Source organism: Rutilus rutilus (assembly GCF_951802725.1).
Source record: "Rutilus rutilus genome assembly, chromosome: 8".
In the NCBI taxonomy this organism is placed as follows: Eukaryota; Metazoa; Chordata; class Actinopteri; order Cypriniformes; family Leuciscidae; genus Rutilus; species Rutilus rutilus.
This window is the reverse complement of record NC_140222.1, coordinates 4,169,827-4,187,187: the sequence shown is the minus strand read 5'-3', so window position 1 is coordinate 4,187,187 and position 17,361 is coordinate 4,169,827. Positions and strand designations below refer to the sequence as shown.

General features: G+C 40.6%; 1 long non-coding RNA gene across 1 annotated transcript; it reads right to left on the bottom strand.

Moving 5' to 3' along the window:
• Positions 1-680: 680 nt before the first annotated feature.
• Positions 681-17,106, bottom strand: LOC311295743. Its single transcript, XR_014628373.1, has 4 exons — positions 16,931-17,106; positions 16,553-16,600; positions 16,335-16,395; positions 681-1,767 (listed from the first exon to the last, which is right to left on the bottom strand). It is a non-coding gene; the product is annotated as an uncharacterized lncRNA (long non-coding RNA).
• Between the last annotated feature and the right edge of the window lie 255 nt (positions 17,107-17,361).

The following is a 17,361-nucleotide window of genomic DNA, read 5'->3' as shown; positions in this document are numbered from 1 at the left end:
AGGAGTAAACGTGAATGGGCCCTTGGTATACTTGTGATCCAATTGACCAAAATGCATCTTAACACCAGCTCTAAACAAAGCCTTGCAATCTTATTTCATCCCTTCCTTGACCATGTGACTGAAACCAAATGTGAGACATTTAAACTGACCAATCAGCAGATTACAGCTTCCCACATCGTACTTTAGGTGTGACATTAGAGGATTTCACACCGAAGGAACATTTTCATAGTTCCTAGAACTATTGGTGGAAGTACCCAGATTTTGGCGTGTTCACACCCGGAAACTAAGAATGATTTTAGTTTTAGGAACTCCTTTTGGAGGAACTAATTTACTCCTACTTCAGAGTCGGTCTAAACCAGCACTATAGGAACTATCCATGACGTTAGTGTTCGCTGATTGGCCGAACGCATGCGAAACACCAGCACCCGACATTTAAAAAAAAAAAGGCTGTGTAAACACACAGATTAAAGCCTATATATTTACACTAGAAACTAACTCTACAAACATGTAAAACAGTGATAAATGGGCCTCTTAACCTTTACGCTGAGGAGAAAATCCAATGCAACTTTGAAGGGACTAAGAGAAACATGATTATGTATTTCTACTCAGCATGACTTTTTTAAAGTAAAATTATCAAATTATTTATTCTTGATGCAAGAAGGAGGAGCAGACAATAAAAATGGACAATAAAAGTTTAATACTTGGAGCACAAAATACAAAAAGAAAGTAAAACTGGAAGCAAATCAGACAGATCTCTCTCTTTATTGACTAACAAGATAGCAAAGCATCTCAATCAGCCTCTTCTTCAGCTTCCTGAGGAAGAACAGTTAGTAAAAAAATGTTTAAAAAAACACTTGTACTTTTAAACATATAGATTATATTAAGCAAAATTAAATATGCAATATTGCTCTTTGGGAAGGAAGTTTATCTTTGAGTCGCCGCCTCGGTGACTTCATAACTGGCTACAGCCGTGGTTGAGGCTGGTTAAGACAAACTAATAGGAAAGAGAGGCGGCATCGCACTTGAAAGTGCTGGAACTGAAGATAAGCTACTTAATGTGAGTTTTTGTATGACTGTGTAGAGCAGATAATTGAGTGAAGCTCTTCCCACATGCAGTGCAGTGATACGGTTTCTCTCCAGTGTGGATCCTCTTGTGTGTTTTCAGGGATTCTAACCGATTGAATCTCTTGTTGCAGTGTGAACACTTGTAAGGTTTCTCTCCAGTGTGAATTCTCTGATGCCGTTTCAAAACTACAGCTGTGATAAAAGTCTTCCCACATTCAAAGCACATATGATGTCTTACACCAGTGTGTATTTTCTGATGTGCTTTTAAATTCTGCGGACGTGAAAAACTCTTTCCACACAAAGAACATGAATGTGGTTTCTCCTGTGAATGAACTTTCATGTGGCTCTTCAGGTTTGAAGCGTTAAAAAATGTTTTACCACATTGATCACATTGATGCAGTTTCTCTCCAGTGTGGATGATCATGTGTTCCAGAAAGTGTCCTTTATGTGCAAAACTCTTCCCACACTGATCACATGTGAATGGTTTCTCTCCAGCGTGGATCTTCATGTGTTCCTGAAAGTGTCCTTGATGTCTAAAACTCTTTCCGCACTGATCACATGTGAACGGTTTCTCTCCAGTGTGGATCCTCATGTGAACCTTGAGACTCTGTTTGTATGTGAAACTCTTTCCACACTGAGTGCAAGTGAACGATTTCTGAGATCTTCTTTGATGTTTCTCCACTTCATTCTCATCCATCAGGCCTGAAATTAAAGTTAAAAAAATGCTCAGTAAATCAATATAAGAGAAATTATGTAGTTATGTCATAGCAGAAAGTATTGAGTTGTGTTCAAACAACTGTTATACAAGATTATGATTTGATCCATATTGTCCCTGGAATTTTCCATTAAAGGAGTACATTAATGTACTAGACATTTTTTTTTATTCATTAGAGTCACAAATCTATAGAGCCCCTAATAAAGGGACATTATGATGGGAGGAAAAAATAATATTTCAATGCTTTTGTGTTCCCGCAAGACACTTTTTGATACTTTTTTTGTTACATTTATTTTAAAGGAACACTCCGACTTTTTGGGACTTTAGCTTATTCACAGTATCCCCCAGAGTTAGATAAGTCCATACATACCCTTTTCATTTCTGTGCGTTCTGTAAGTGTTATTTGACGCACCCACCGCTAGCCTAGCTTAGCACAAAGACTGGATGTAAATGGATAATGGTAGCATACTAATCCCAATAAGTGACAAAATAATGCAAACATTTTCCTATTTACATGTTGTGATCTGTATAGTCAGAAAGGATCACCTTTCTGATTAGTGAGAGTGCAGAAACTGCGTTGCAATAAGATCTTCATTCACGCGATCAAAAGGCTGTCATCTGCTCAATGCTCTTCACTGCAACCTTTTATGTGATGGGAATAGATCTAAATACTTAAACTTCTCACGATTCGTTAATCTCGATAGCTGTAATAGTAAAAATGTATACTAGCTGTAATAGTAAAAGTTTTCGAGAGAGTTGACATGTAGCCTAATGCTAGATATTTCATATGCAAGCATGTCAGCCAATCACAGCAGTGGGCGTTTACACTGAAGTCTCACAGCAGACACGCCCCTTCAAAGAGAGTGTTCAAATCAGAGACTCAAATCAGGCTAGGAAAAATGCCTTTTATTTCTAAATTATAACAACTTTTGATCAAAAAACATACTAACATTATAAGGGCACCCCAGGAAACATTCTAAAATAATAAAATAATCCATGCAATGGGACCTTTAACATTTTAAAAATACGCAATAATGCTATAATTTTAACACTCCCTGTTTACACAAAGTCTATTTATTTGAGTAGTTTTTTTTTTTAAATGTTGGTGTTTTAGCAAGATAATAATAATATTTTGGAATGCACTAAACTGTATTAAGACAAATACATAATTTGGTTGCAGTAATTGTGAACCAGATGTAAAATAAACTTGATAATAATAAAATTGACTTACAGATAACAAACATCCTTGTTAAAAAAAAATTTGCACCTGGTTCATATCATTTGCTAGCCTGGCAAGCCAGACCTACATCAAGATGTTAGGTCTGGCAACTCACCATAGACACGGCTCAATCCGAGGGGCGGGATAAATGGCTGTCTTTCAAATTCCCTCTGCACGCAATAGGACAGCGCTTCAACCAACCAGAGCGTTTTCCCAACAGCGGAGCTAACGTTAGTTGATAGATTCAACTTTACCCATATCTGGCCGGCAAAACTACGAACACATCTTCCTTTTTTAAGAATGACCTAAGTGCCGTTCTTTGTTATTTTCTCAAAGAAAAGCTTAACTCCTATTCCTCCAGAGTCACGGCTAGGGCTGTCGCGATAACCGCAATATCGCAGTACCGCGCTACTGACAAGCCAACCGCACAGGAATTCAAGTTACCGCAGCAACCGCGATATTCGCGTGTTTTCTTTTTCATAAGGCTATTCCCTCCTTGTTTTGAACTTCGTGCATGTGTATTGAATGTTAAATAAGTTAATAATGATAATAAGACGCGGCGATCGTGGTTTTATCATGGTGATTTGTACAGAGGCTTCGTGGATTTGCACTTAAGCCTAAACAGACAGTGAATGAGAGAGATCGACTGAGCGCGTGCGATTACCTGCGTCTGTCTTTGAGGTCAAGTTATATTCGTGAAAAGGTTGCCGTGTGGCCAAGGAAAGTTAAATATATGTCCTGTCATCCTTTTAACGTTTAAAATAAAGGGTATTTACCATGGATTTACAGAGGAACTCGCGGTCGCGGCCGCGGGAAACAAAACTCAGAGACAAATGGCATTGATTCAATGCGTGACTCACTATTAAGTGAAGCTTCAGCGTTACCCATGCGACGCATTGCTGGTCAGCTGAGCCTTGAAAAGTGGAGCTCAAAGTTAAAAATAATTAACCTTGTTTCATTACTATCTTTTAATGAATCAGTCAGCGTTTTTAAACGTGTTGGTGAATGAATGGTTTATGACTCACTCAAAGACAGTCCGTTGCCATAACAACTGCACGCTGAGTGACAGGCTTTCAATGCGCAGAGACGCTGTTTTGTTTCGGTTTATTGGTTACTTAAAATGTACTCGTTTTTGTGCATGCTGACCACATCGTGACACTTATTTATATAGCAACAAATAAATATAAATAATTCAAAATAAATTAATAAATGCGGTAAAACCGCATATCGCGCTATTGAGCCACTCAAAATGACCGCAAGGGAAAATCCTTCACCGCGACAGCCCTAGTCACGGCCAAAGCTGATTCGAAAGACCGCTGTTTGTCTTCAGCCATTCTTTGTTTTCAAGTAGCAGGGAATTCACACGGAACCGTCACACTGTCGTCATTCTGTTAAGCCCGCCCACCGACTCTATACACGATGTGATTGGCCTGTTAAATTTTGCTGCCGCTAGGGTGTGTCTAGAATTCTAGGCTAATTATTTGCTGCTTTAATTCTAATTCACAACTAGATTTTTCCTACTATAACAGAGCTAAATCTGATGAACTGCTTTATAACCTAAATGTTATTCAGCCTCACAAATGAAGAATAGGGATGGGTACCGAAACCCGGTATTAAACGGGCCCCGGTGCTGAATTATGAAAGACTGCTGGATCGATAAGCTTGGACGTTATCGGTTCTGCTGTCGGTACTGGAGAAATTAAGAAAGTACACGTGCTATTTCTTATTGCTTATTGCAGTGTATAAACTTAAAAACACCCAATATGTCTTCCGGTGGCGCCGCCCAAGTGGCAGACTGTTGCAGCAGCTCCCGTTAAAATTGTGTTTTTAATTTATTTTATAGTGTTTCGGCATCTTTGTGTTTTTTTCTTTTTTTTTGTATGTACGCGAAATAGTTGCAAACTGCAAAATGGACACCAACAAAGTCACAGAGTTTGCTCTACTTTTTCTACTTCTGCCAGAAAGACTCGGGAGAATTAATGCTGTAGCATAGACATTTATTAATGAGCTCAGCAAGCAATCAAATTCTTTGGCGGAGGCCCCGTTCATGACTCGAATTCCAGGGGTATTGAATCAGTGATTGCTGACTGAAGATGAAGGCAGGGGCGCCGCTCACCCCCCGAGGCGATGAAGGGGGCCATCTGGTGGTGGTGGGGTGGATGGAAGGGAGGGCGTCTTGAAGACTTCAGGTTGGAGAGAAGAGCCCATTTAGTGATGTTGGGGATGGTGATGGTGGACACCTGGGTGGTCGTGATGGGGGGGGATGGAGGAGAAGATCCGTCTTAGTGGTGGTGGGGAGGAAGGTGGTGGCTGGAGCAACAGCATCTGCGGACTCAGATATGAGTAAGTGCTGCCCTTTTATGCTACAGCAAGAAAATGAATGGGTAGTTGAAGAGGCAATTAGTGATGTAAATGATTGAGTCTCCCTGGCAGAACTTGCGCTAGCTTTATTTCTTTGGACTTTGTTCACAGTCGCGTCTGGAAACTCTGTTCACAGCTACGGTCCTATTGTTTACACCAGGAATCAGCTGTTAGCATTCCGCAACACGCCGATGCTATTAGAAGAAAAACCGGATATTCCCCGCGAGCTAAGAAGGAGAAGACGGGGGAACCGTGCTGGAGCTATGTGTCGGAATAAAAGGAGACGTTACAGACCAACTTTTCCGTCCATCGTTATGGGAAATGTAAGATCTTTACCCAATAAGATGGACGAGTTAACGGCTCTTACAGGGCATCAAAGGGAATTCCGGGAATGTAGCATCATGCTGTTTACGGAGTCATGGCTAACCAAGCTAACACCGGATACGGCCGTGGCTCTAGATGGATTTGATTTACTGCGCGCGGACAGAACGATGGAGAGCGAAAGAGAAGAGGGAGGAGGACTGGCAGTGTTTGTGAATAATAAATGGTGTAAAACTGGACATCACAATTAAAGAACAGATTTGTTGTAAGGACATTGAGCTGTTAGCCGCTAGCATGAGGCCGTACTATCTGCCCAGGGAATTTTCGCATGTTATAGCGATAGCTGCGTATATTCCCCCCTCTGCTGATGGTGAATCGGCATGTGATGTCCTGCATTCTGTTGTTAACAGACTGTTAACACAGAGCTCAAATGCACTTCTCATTATCTCTGGAGATTTTAATCATGCCCCTACATCCTCCACTTTGCCCACATTTACTCAGTATGTTTCATGCCACACCAGAGACAATAAAACACTGGATTTATTTTATGCAAACTTAAAGGAGGCTTATACATCAGCACCCCTCCCCCCCTTGGGAAGATCGGATCACAACCTGGTTTATCTCCTACCTGTGTACAAACCCCTTGTATGCAGGCAACCAGCTTCCACCCGCACAGTGATGACATGGTCGGATGAGACCAGTGAGGCTCTGAAAGACTGTTTTGAAACAACTGTGTGGGAGGAATTGTGTAGTCCACATGGGGAGGATATTGACAGTCTAACAGACTGTATTACGGACTACATTAACTTCTGTGTGGAGAATACTGTACCTACCAGGATTGTACGGTGTTTTGCCAACAACAAACCATGGATTAACCCTGATATAAAGACTCTCCTTAAAGAGAAGAAGAGGGTGTTTGGATCAGGAAACAAAGAAGAGCTGAAAACTGTCCAGAGAGAACTGAGAAAGAAGATCAGGGAGGGAAAAGCATGCTACAAGAGGAGGATGAAGGATCAGCTGCAGCAGAGCAATGTCAGCGGTGTGTGGAAGGGGCTCAAAACCATCACGGGTCATAAGGAGTCCAGTTTCCAGGCTGAGGGTGACCAGAAGTGGGTGAATGATCTCAATCTATTTTTTAACAGATTCGATCAGCTACCCTCCCCTGCCCCCATCCAGTCCCCCCTGCTGCAATCCCCACTCTCTGCCTCCACAGCAGGCAGCTCCAGCCCCACCTCTCTCTGCACAGCTATCAGCTCACAGACAATACATAATACACCTAACTTCCCCCCTCTGTCGATTCCCTCCAGTCAACACTCCATCCAATACACACTGCCCCTTACAGAAGCCCAGGTGAGAATGGAGCTCAGGAAGATCAAGGCGAGGAAGGCTGCAGGCCCAGACGGCATCAGCTCCAGGCTCCTTAAGACCTGTGCAGACCAGCTGTACGGCATATTGCTGTACATATTTGACCTTAGCCTGAAGCTGGGAAAGGTGCCACAGATATGGAAAACATCCTGCGTGGTGCCTGTTCCGAAGACGTCGCACCCGAAAGACTTCGGAGACTATCGACCAGTAGCACTGACCTCGCATCTGATGAAAACATTGGAGAGGCTGGTGCTCACTCATCTCCGACCTCTGGTGAGTCCATCAATGGATCCACTTCAGTTTGCCTATCAACCTGGCATTGGAGTGGAAGACACAATCATCTTCCTCCTAAATCGGGCTATTTCACACCTGGAAAAGGCTGGGAGCACTGTGAGAGTCATGTTTTTTTACTTCTCTAGTGCTTTTAACACCATCCAACTTGCGCTCCTGAGGGATAAGATGGTGTACATGGGAGTGGACCATCATCTGTCTGCCTGGATACTGGACTACCTCACAGACCGACCACAGTATGTGAGGACTCGTGACTGTGAGTCTGACATGATTGTCTGCAACACTGGAGCCCCGCAGGGTACGGTTCTTGCCCCGTTTCTCTTCACCATCTACACTGCAGACTTCATGTTCAGCTCAGCAACCTGTCACCTACAGAAGTTCTCTGATGACTCTGCCATCGTCGGTCTGATCACGGATGATGATGACAGGGAGTACAGAGGACTTGTTCAGAACTTTGTGGACTGGTGCCAACAGAGCTGCCTCCAGATAAATGCGGGGAAAACGAAAGAACTGGTGGTGGATTTCCGTAGGCACAAACAAACTTTATCACCAGTGAACATTCAGGGAAAGGACATTGGGAGAGTGGACTCTTACAAATACCTGGGTGTTCACCTAAACAACAAACTGGACTGGACAAACAACACTGAGGCAATTTATAAGAAAGGGCAGAGCAGACTTTTTCTGCTGAGGAGATTAAGGTCTTTCGGAGTGCAAGGAGAGCTATTGAAGACTTTTTTTGATTCTGTAGTGGCCTCAGCCATATTCTATGGAGTGGTCTGCTGGGGCAGCAGTATCTCTACTGCAGACAGGAAGAGACTAGACAAGCTGATCAGGAAGGCCAGCTCAGTCCTGGGGATTCCCCTGGACACTGTACAGGAGGTGGGAGAAAGGAGGATGGTAGCAAAACTATCATCATTGCTGCAGAACGCCTCTCACCCCCTGTATGTAACCGTTACATCACTGAGCAGCTCCTTCAGTCACAGACTGATACACCCTAAGTGTCTGAAGCAGCGTTACAGAAGGTCTTTTCTCCCTGCTGCTGTTAGACTTTACAACCAAAGCTGTTCCCAGTAGACCAGTCACCAAAATACACCGTTATTACTGTTTAGCTGTGCAATAAACATCACTTGTGTGAAATATTACATGTAGCATGTGCAATATTATGTGCCATAGTATTCACAATTAAGGGCAATACCACTTTAAAATCATACCTGAAATGCGTATTTTAATTTATCCCCCCCCCCCCCTCCCTTTTGTATTTATACATTGTACTGTGTATATACTGTATATACTGTTATTATAGTATGTGTATATTCTCTTTTTTATTTATTTGCATTTATTTTTATTTCTTAATTTTTGCTGCTGTAACACAGAAATTTCCCCACTGTGGGACGAATAAAGGTTTATCTAATCTAATCTAAAACCAATCCAAACGCCGCAGCAGGCTAAGACATGTGGGTTTATACTGAAGACGCATCACGCTGAACCATTGCACATGATGGGATGTTTTTATCAGAGGTCGACCGATTCATCGGTCGGCCGATTTTTTGCATTTTTAACATAATCGGCATCGGCCAATATCCAAGTGTATCAGGCCGATTATTAGGCAGGCGCATCTGTGGGCAGCCTAGTGTTGTTGTTGTGGAACACGCGTTCGACGCATGCTGCGTCTAGAGTCATTCTCCAGCAGAGTGAGCAGACCTCATCCAGTGCTTAAGGAAGGAGCTAAGTTCCTTGGAGAAAACTCCTTTATATTTAATTAAAAACTTTTGATATGTTACTGCCAACTTAGAGAAAAAACATGAATAGGCGACATGACGTTCGGCTACTTTGAAATTGATAGCGTAGTTGAGGTTGCATTAGCACAGCAGAAGGGTTGCGATCATGTCACAATAAGTAAGCAAGAATTTACAGACAGTGAATCTGAGACTTTTATTTGTTCTGTTTGTGTGTCTTATATTTGAGAGGGTTGTCACTCAATGCAGAGAAATAAGTAATAAAAAAAGAGACCAACTATATGCTAGTGAAGGACTGGCTTTGCTTTGCTAGGGTTGGGTAGCTACAGACAGACCCAGTGCTAATACGGCACTGGTGCCTTAACGACCGTTATTTACCGGACCGAATATCAACGCGCATTTCTGTGCTTCATATCAGTGCTACTGTTATGCCTGTGCTTCTCTTGGATGCTCTGAAAACGGACGTTAGAATAACAGAAATATCGCTTCGCTGCACTTGACACTAGTCAGCAGTTAACTTTAACATTCCGTTAGCTAGTAGCTGGATTAAACACGGTTAAAATGCTGGCCAAACAGTAGTGTAATGTGTGACTGTATTTCACTGTAGACTAGGGGTGGAACGGTACATGTTTTCATATTGAACCGAAACGGAACAGGCGTCACGGTTCGGTGTATACATTTCCACGGAGAATACACGCTATAAAAATAAATAAAACTCGCGTGCAAAGTAATGCGGAACTAACTTACTGTTAGATACGCGGGTTCTTTAGGGACACCTAATCTGTAACTCCGCTTTAGCTCCGGCTGCGATGTAAAGATTGCAATGCGTTGTGTGTGTGTGTGTGAGAGAGAGAGAGAGAGAGAGAGGCGCGATCGAGATCGAAAAGTCGCGTGTGTTTAAAGTTGCAAAGTGTTTACTTATATTTGTGTGCAAATGCGCGCGCGCGTGTGTGTGTGTGTGTGTGTGTGTGTGAGGCGCGGGCGCGATCGAACAGTGGAAACATAAAAACATACTCCGTCATTTTGTTTATCAGGACATCATTCAAACTGCAAAGTGTTTAAGTTACTGTTAATTCAAATGTTAAGGAAAACAAATATATTAATCTGAAATGTAGCAAATTAATTTTCAATCCATTCAGGTACAATTACCAAACATATCTCAAGTTCTTTTTGTCTTTTGTACAAGTACAGATTGGTAAAGTGTTCAATAAATGTTTTTGTTGAGAAATCTTGTCTATCTTAAGTAATTATTTGTGTTACATTTTATCTTTCAAATAGAGGTTAAAAACAAGCACATAATCGGCCAAATATCGGCCAAAATAAATCGGCAGCATTTATCGGCCATCGGCCGACCCGGATTTCAAAAGATCGGCATCGGCATCGGCCTGAAAAAAACCATATCGGTCGACCTCTAGTTTTTATTGTTCCATTTCACAAGCTTAGAAAGAACCAACACTTACTTTAATAGATATATTTCATCAGCCGTGCAAAGATACCTCAGACAGTGCAGTAACTGAAGATGAAGACGATGGTGACAGTCAACAGAAAGTTTCTCCACATGCTCACCCTGCAGTCATAATCCAAACACCCTGCCATGCCACACAGGTGAGCACACACACTAATACAGACACCACACCCCCGATGACACCTACAGTAATCAATGACGTCACTATGCGCATGCACATACACAACAGTATAGAAAATGGAGGAAATATCATAGAAGACAAGTCAAACCCAACATATGGCTCCTACATTGCTATTAAGAAATTATTATCTTGCAAATTTAATCTGGCCAGCCACTTCTATAATAATATTGAACCATTTGTCTGTGATGCATTTTTGCTAAAGAGAGAGAGAGAGAGAGTGAGTGAGTGAGTGAGTGAGTGAGTGAGTGAGTGTGTGTGTGTGTGTGTGTGTGTGTGTGTGTGTGTGTGTGTGTGTGTGTGTGTGTGTGTGTGTGTGTGTGTGTGTGTGAGAGAGAGAGAGAGAGAGAGAGAGAGAGAGAGAGAGAGAGAGAGAGAGAGAGAGAGAGAGAGAGAGAGAGAGAGAGAGAGAGAGAGAGATCTTTCACGCGGAGCCACGGCGCGCACAACACAACAGCCCTGCTTAAAGGGTTATTAATTCACCGAAAAATGAACATTATGTCATTAATGACTCACCCTCATGTCGTTCCAAGCTCCGCAGTGACGCTGCTGACGTAAGACACTGCTGACGTGTTATCTGGTGCGCCCGAGCTTCATTTACAGTCTGAGGGAGACGCACGCTGTATTCAAGCTATTCTACATTGTATTTTGGTATTGCTATATTTTTTAAAATGGTGCGTAAGTGTGCATGTCGCAGATGTCCTAATCGCCACCAGATAACACGTCAGCAGCGTCTTACGTCAGCAGCGTCGTACATCCGCAGCGTCGTGAACGTGGATTGACAACAGACCCGGGAGAGAATACAATGCTGAATAAAGTCGTTATTTTTGGACCAAATGTATTTTCAAAGCTTCAAAAAACTTCTAACTTAACCACTGATGTCACATGGACAACTTTGATGATGTCTTTATTGCCTTTTCTGGACATGGACATTATACCGTTTATACATTTTCAATGGAGGGACAGAAAACTCTCGGACTAAATCTAAAATATCTTAAACTGTGTTCCGAAGATGAACAGAGGTCTTACGGGCTTGGAACGACATGAGGGTGAGTCATTAAGGACATAATTTTCATTTTTGGGTGAACTAACCGTTTAACCGTGACGATGAGGACAGAACTAAACATTCAAACGATTACACTTTAGATCTTTGATATTAAACTCAATTTATTTTAGATTTAGATTTTGGCTTCCAATGATTATAAAAAAAGAAGATATTTGAGGTATAACCATTAAAAAATAAAGCCGCATTCTCTCCAGCGCAGCTTCCTTCCCTTCACAGCGGTGCGCTGTCATTTCTCCCTAAAACCCAAACGTAACGTCAGAATCTGCACGATCGGTGATTGTTGTAAAATGTAGTCTATACTGTTGCTAAACTGCGGGATGCGTTTGATAATAAAAGTACCAAAATTGACGCAATAGACGCTGTTCCAAATGCGGCGCGCACTCCGAAACACACCGCAACGAGACAAGCAACGTATATTTTTGGCTTCGTGTGCGCATCTAAACAACCAAATATACACACAAATATGTCAAAATGGCCGTCTTGGAGATTCACTTAAACAGTTTATTCACTTAAATACAGTTTATGTCTTGAATGGGCGTAAATAGTTGGGAGAAAATATGATGCGTAATAATGATTAGATCTGCATTTGGTCTTAAAGAGGCAGCAGTCTAATAAACCTGCTGATGATTGCTCCATTAATGTGAATCAAACAACAAAATGCAAAGAGAAAATCAGTCACAGCTCTTGAATGAATAATTTTGGCTTTTATAAGCTTTAATCTATAAACTACCTATCTATGATAAACTCTGCAGTGTTATTTTACATCTGACTTTATTAATGTCTTTTTAGCCCATATTACTCCTGAACAGTAACGTCAGAAGCAGGGCCGGAGTGGGACTCATTTTCAGCCCTGGAGTTTCATGCCTTAGACCGGCCCACTTTAGTTCCCGACTGACTAAAATAATGTAATTAAACCCTCAGTATATAACGCCCAATCTTTCAAGGGCTATCTGGCCCTTCCCCCTACCCCTAGTGCTGCCCCTCCAACCAAAAGAGAATCGAGACAAGGGGAAAGTGCAAGGGGTGAACTGGGATTGAGCCTAAGTCTGCAATAGTGCACTGTTCTGTACAGCCTTGTAATTCATTGTATTTTTCAAAAATATAATTTTCTATTCAGTGCAATATCAGCACACAGGGGTTTATAAATACAGAGGTCCAAAAAGTGATCTTGCTAGGGGGTTCGGGGGCATATTATTTTTCCACTGTCATTGGCAAAGAACATCTGTGTTAAATAGGAATCCATTGTAATAAAGTTATTCTCATTATGGGCACAGTATGTAATAGGCTATTGCTCTACCCCCATACACAAAATAATTGTATTTGAAATATATTTTCTGGATATGTTTTGGAATATATGCACATATTTGAAATTGGCCCAATAAATATATTTCATACTTATATTTCATATATTTTTGTTATATTTCAGAATATATTTCAATGTATTTGGAATATATGCCACATATATTTTTGACACTTTTGGGGACCCGTACAGAAAAAAATACATTGAAATATATTCTGAAATATAACAAAAATATATGAAATATAAGTATGAAATATATTTATTGGGCCAATTTCAAATATGTGCATATATTCCAAAACATATCCAGAAAATATATTTATTTTGTGTATGGGCCTGCTCTCCTCTCTCATCTCCATCTCCTTCTCTCGTTCTTCTTCTCTCAGTCTCTTTATCTTTACCTGTAAATCTCCCCTTCCTGAAGCTGAGCTTAGATTGATACAGTCTTTGCAAAGTGATTATTTATGTCGGTCGGTTAAAATTTCTATCGTAAAACAGCTGTTTAGTTTAACCACTTGCACCTTATCTCGTGAAGCGGCCGCGGCTCGCGCTTCTGTGAACATAAATCCAGTAGCAGTTTTAACATTAAGTGACATGGCATCTGACGCACAGAAGCCAATGGCACATGTCACTATGCGTATTGGCACATCCGGTATTCACTGGCATATGCCAGTGGATAGTGGCATGTGTCACTGACATTATTGGCATGCATGTGCCAGTGGTGGATAGTGGCATGTCACTGACATCGCGACACACTGACACCGCGACACACTGACACTGACATGACACCTGACTGACACCGAGTCGCGGAACATCCGTGTTGCGAGACACCTCCAGTAGTGATTGACAGATTAATCGTAAACGTAATTGTGGCTCAAAATCCTAAATAAATAGCCTAATTTTGTGATATTTAAAATATCGATTAAACGAATTAAAGTGAATTAATATTTTTTCAAACATGTTATTTGTGTCACGTCTGTATTTGATTGATATGTGCGTGCCACTGAATATTTTGTAATACCAGTGCGACTTTATGTTGTTTATCTCGCAAAGTCACAAACTGCCCATTCTATCAGATTCCCATCTGTTTCAAGTCCTTCCAAAAAGTGTAAAAAAAAAAAATTTTTTTTTATTAAATATCATTTGTTTGTTAGGCTATGTATCTGAAAAGGAGTAGGCCTATACCGAGCTACTAGCAATATTCTTTATTTATACAAGTGCAAAAAAGTGCTCAGTGCATTTTAAAAATTCAACAAACGTTCGGTCGCGCAGGACCTTTCTCAGTAGGCTACCTTTAATATTTCAAAAATAATTTTATGGAATTATTCAATAAATAAAATATTTTTTTGTTGTATAAATTAACTATGTGCATATGTTACATAATCTACATTATACTCCGGCAGACAGCTGCAGGTGTCACTACTGGAGGTGCCACAACATAAAGAGACATGTCAGTTTTAGTGACACAGGCCAACTGGCATACCAGTGGATATTGGCATGTGTCACTAAAACGTGAGATGTGCCAATGGATTGCGTCATGCCACTTGCATAACAATTTGCTTTATGCTGTCAAAAAATATGATTTTTAAGTTAAGTTAATGTGTAGCCTACAACGTACATAATTCGATACAATTATTTTTGAAATATTAAAGCCACAGATGAGAATCTTGCGCTGGCTTGTGTTACACTCGCTTATTCTGACACCTACTGTGTAAACCTTTATTTTTGCGTGATGCTGTTTACACAGTAACGGACGCGACTGTTAATGCGTTATTCGTAGTGACCCAAGATAGATTTATTTCGTGTCTTTCCTAGAATGGGCAGTTTGTGACTTTGCGAGATAAACAACATAAAGTCGCACTGGTATTACAAAACATTCAGTGGCACGCACATACCAATCAAATACAGACGTGACACAAATAACACGTTTGAAAAAATATTAATGCACTTTAATTCGTTTAATTGATATTTTAAATATCACAAAATTAGGCTATTTATTTAGGATTTTGTGCCACAATTACGTTTACGATTAATCTGTCAATCACTACTGGAGGTGTCGCAACACGGATGTTCCGCGACTCGGTGTCAGTCAGGTGTCATGTCAGTGTCAGTGTGTCGCGATGTCAGTGACACATGCCACTATCCACCACTGGCACATGCCAGTAATGTCAGTGACACATGCCACTATCCACTGGCATATGCCAATGAAGACCGGATGTGCCACCGGATGTGCCAATACGCATAGTGACATGTGCCATTGGCTTCTATGCGTCAGATGCCATGTCACTTAATGTTAATACCGCCTCTCCATAAATCCCGCTTGCTTTGATCGGTCATCTCAAACATTTTGCCATTGCCGACGAGCGGTGTTTGAGTGCTGAAGCAGCTCAGATGATGAGGTCGGTTATCGTCGCGATATGCGAATCATTGCAGCAGGTAATATTAGGCAATTATTTCACAACGTTAATTATACACTCAGGAAAAATTACCGAGGTCCGGATCTCGGAGACCTCAATGGTCGGTACGGCCCTGACTCGTAGGCTATTTGGCCGCTTGAGTTTCTAGAGATATTTTATTATTCTGGCCTTTTCAGCGCCGCCTTTGCGCCTACAGGCTATTATCCATGTTTTGTATCTCTTATTTTTTGTTCGCACATTTCTAACAAAGTGACTTTATTTTTATTTTTTGTGGGGCTGCGATAAAATAATAAAAAAAAATAGTGGGGCTGCGCTATGACTGGAGCCATAAGGAAAGCATTCAACCCAGTGCCATGACAACACCGGCCCTCCTGGCCAATAAAACAGACCGGCCCACCGGGAATTTTCCCGGTGCTCCCGATTAGCCAATCCGGGCCTGGTCAGAAGACATTACTGAAATTAAAGCACTGGGTATATAATTTGTATATTTGTTTTATCTGTTTCCTTTTTTTTGTTTGCACCATGTGTGTTTTTGGTGTCCTATGTCTTCTGTATATAAAACACAAAAGTCTGCACCCTTCTGCATAACATAGCCTACATGTTTTATTTGTTTTGTTAAAGCATTGATTTTTCCTTTGCTATAGATATTTATTTCACATTTCAAAATATAAAGCAATATTAATCATGTTCTAAATTATAATTTATTTTTTTATATAACAAAAAGAACCGATAAGAATACCATTAAAGTACCGGATCAATAAGGAGTATCGGTAAGAGTAGTAATACCATTAAAACCTTAACGATACCCGTCCCTAAAGAATCAGGAATAAACACCAACCTCTTTGTTCTTCAGTGTGTTTCATTCTGCAGTGTTCTGGATCTCTCATGTTCTCACTGTCCTTTAAAAAAGATTAAAACAAAAATATATTTACAGATTTGCGAGAAACAAATGGGGCACCAATACAGTTAACTCAACTTTTTTTTTTTGTTTATTGTGTTGCATATGAATCATGGTTCATCACAGATTATTGAAATAAAAGTCATTATAAAACTTACCTATATCCTGCAGATGTCACAATAGCTGATCGTGTCGTTTGCTCAAATCTGTTGACAATAAAATTAGCTTAATGTGGCAATTTACAGATCTGAAGACATCAGCATAATGAATGAGGAGAAAACAGGATCTATTGACATGAAATAAAGAGGCTTTTCAGCCGCTCTGATAATAGTGATGAGCCATAGACTATCAATACTCATTCAACAAGAATGTAGAGTACAATAATGATAGGCTACAGTAAAATATAACAACAGTAATATAAATGTAAATATAAAGACAGGCAGCCGCTGATGACATTATCAACCCTTGTAATTTGTCCACATGAATCCGATTCCCTAATAACTTCATAACAACAAAGTAGTTCGCTAACATCTTACCGTTTTGTATGGGAAAAGAAACAGACACACGATGAAAACCTTTCTGAAAAGACCCCGTAAAATGTTCAGTAAACCGTGTAAACTGTATAGTAGTTACGTGATTTAACGTGTGAACCGTTTACCTCAAAAGACTCGGAAAGCGCGCGTCGGCGAAATATGTGACGTCATCACCGCGAGACGAAATAAAAATGATAGATTATTAAAAACTCATTTTTAAGCATAACTGTCCTCCACTCAACTCTGTGATTTGGAACAAAAAAATATATATTAAGTTTAAAAATAAATCTTTATTTTACAGAAACTGGTACAATAACGGTATAATTTTGGTCAGTTATTTAATGAACATCTCTTTATTGTGAATTCCTTAATCATTATAAGATCCCTGTAACTACTAAAGAGTTTGCAGTAGTATTTTATACCATTCCCAGTGG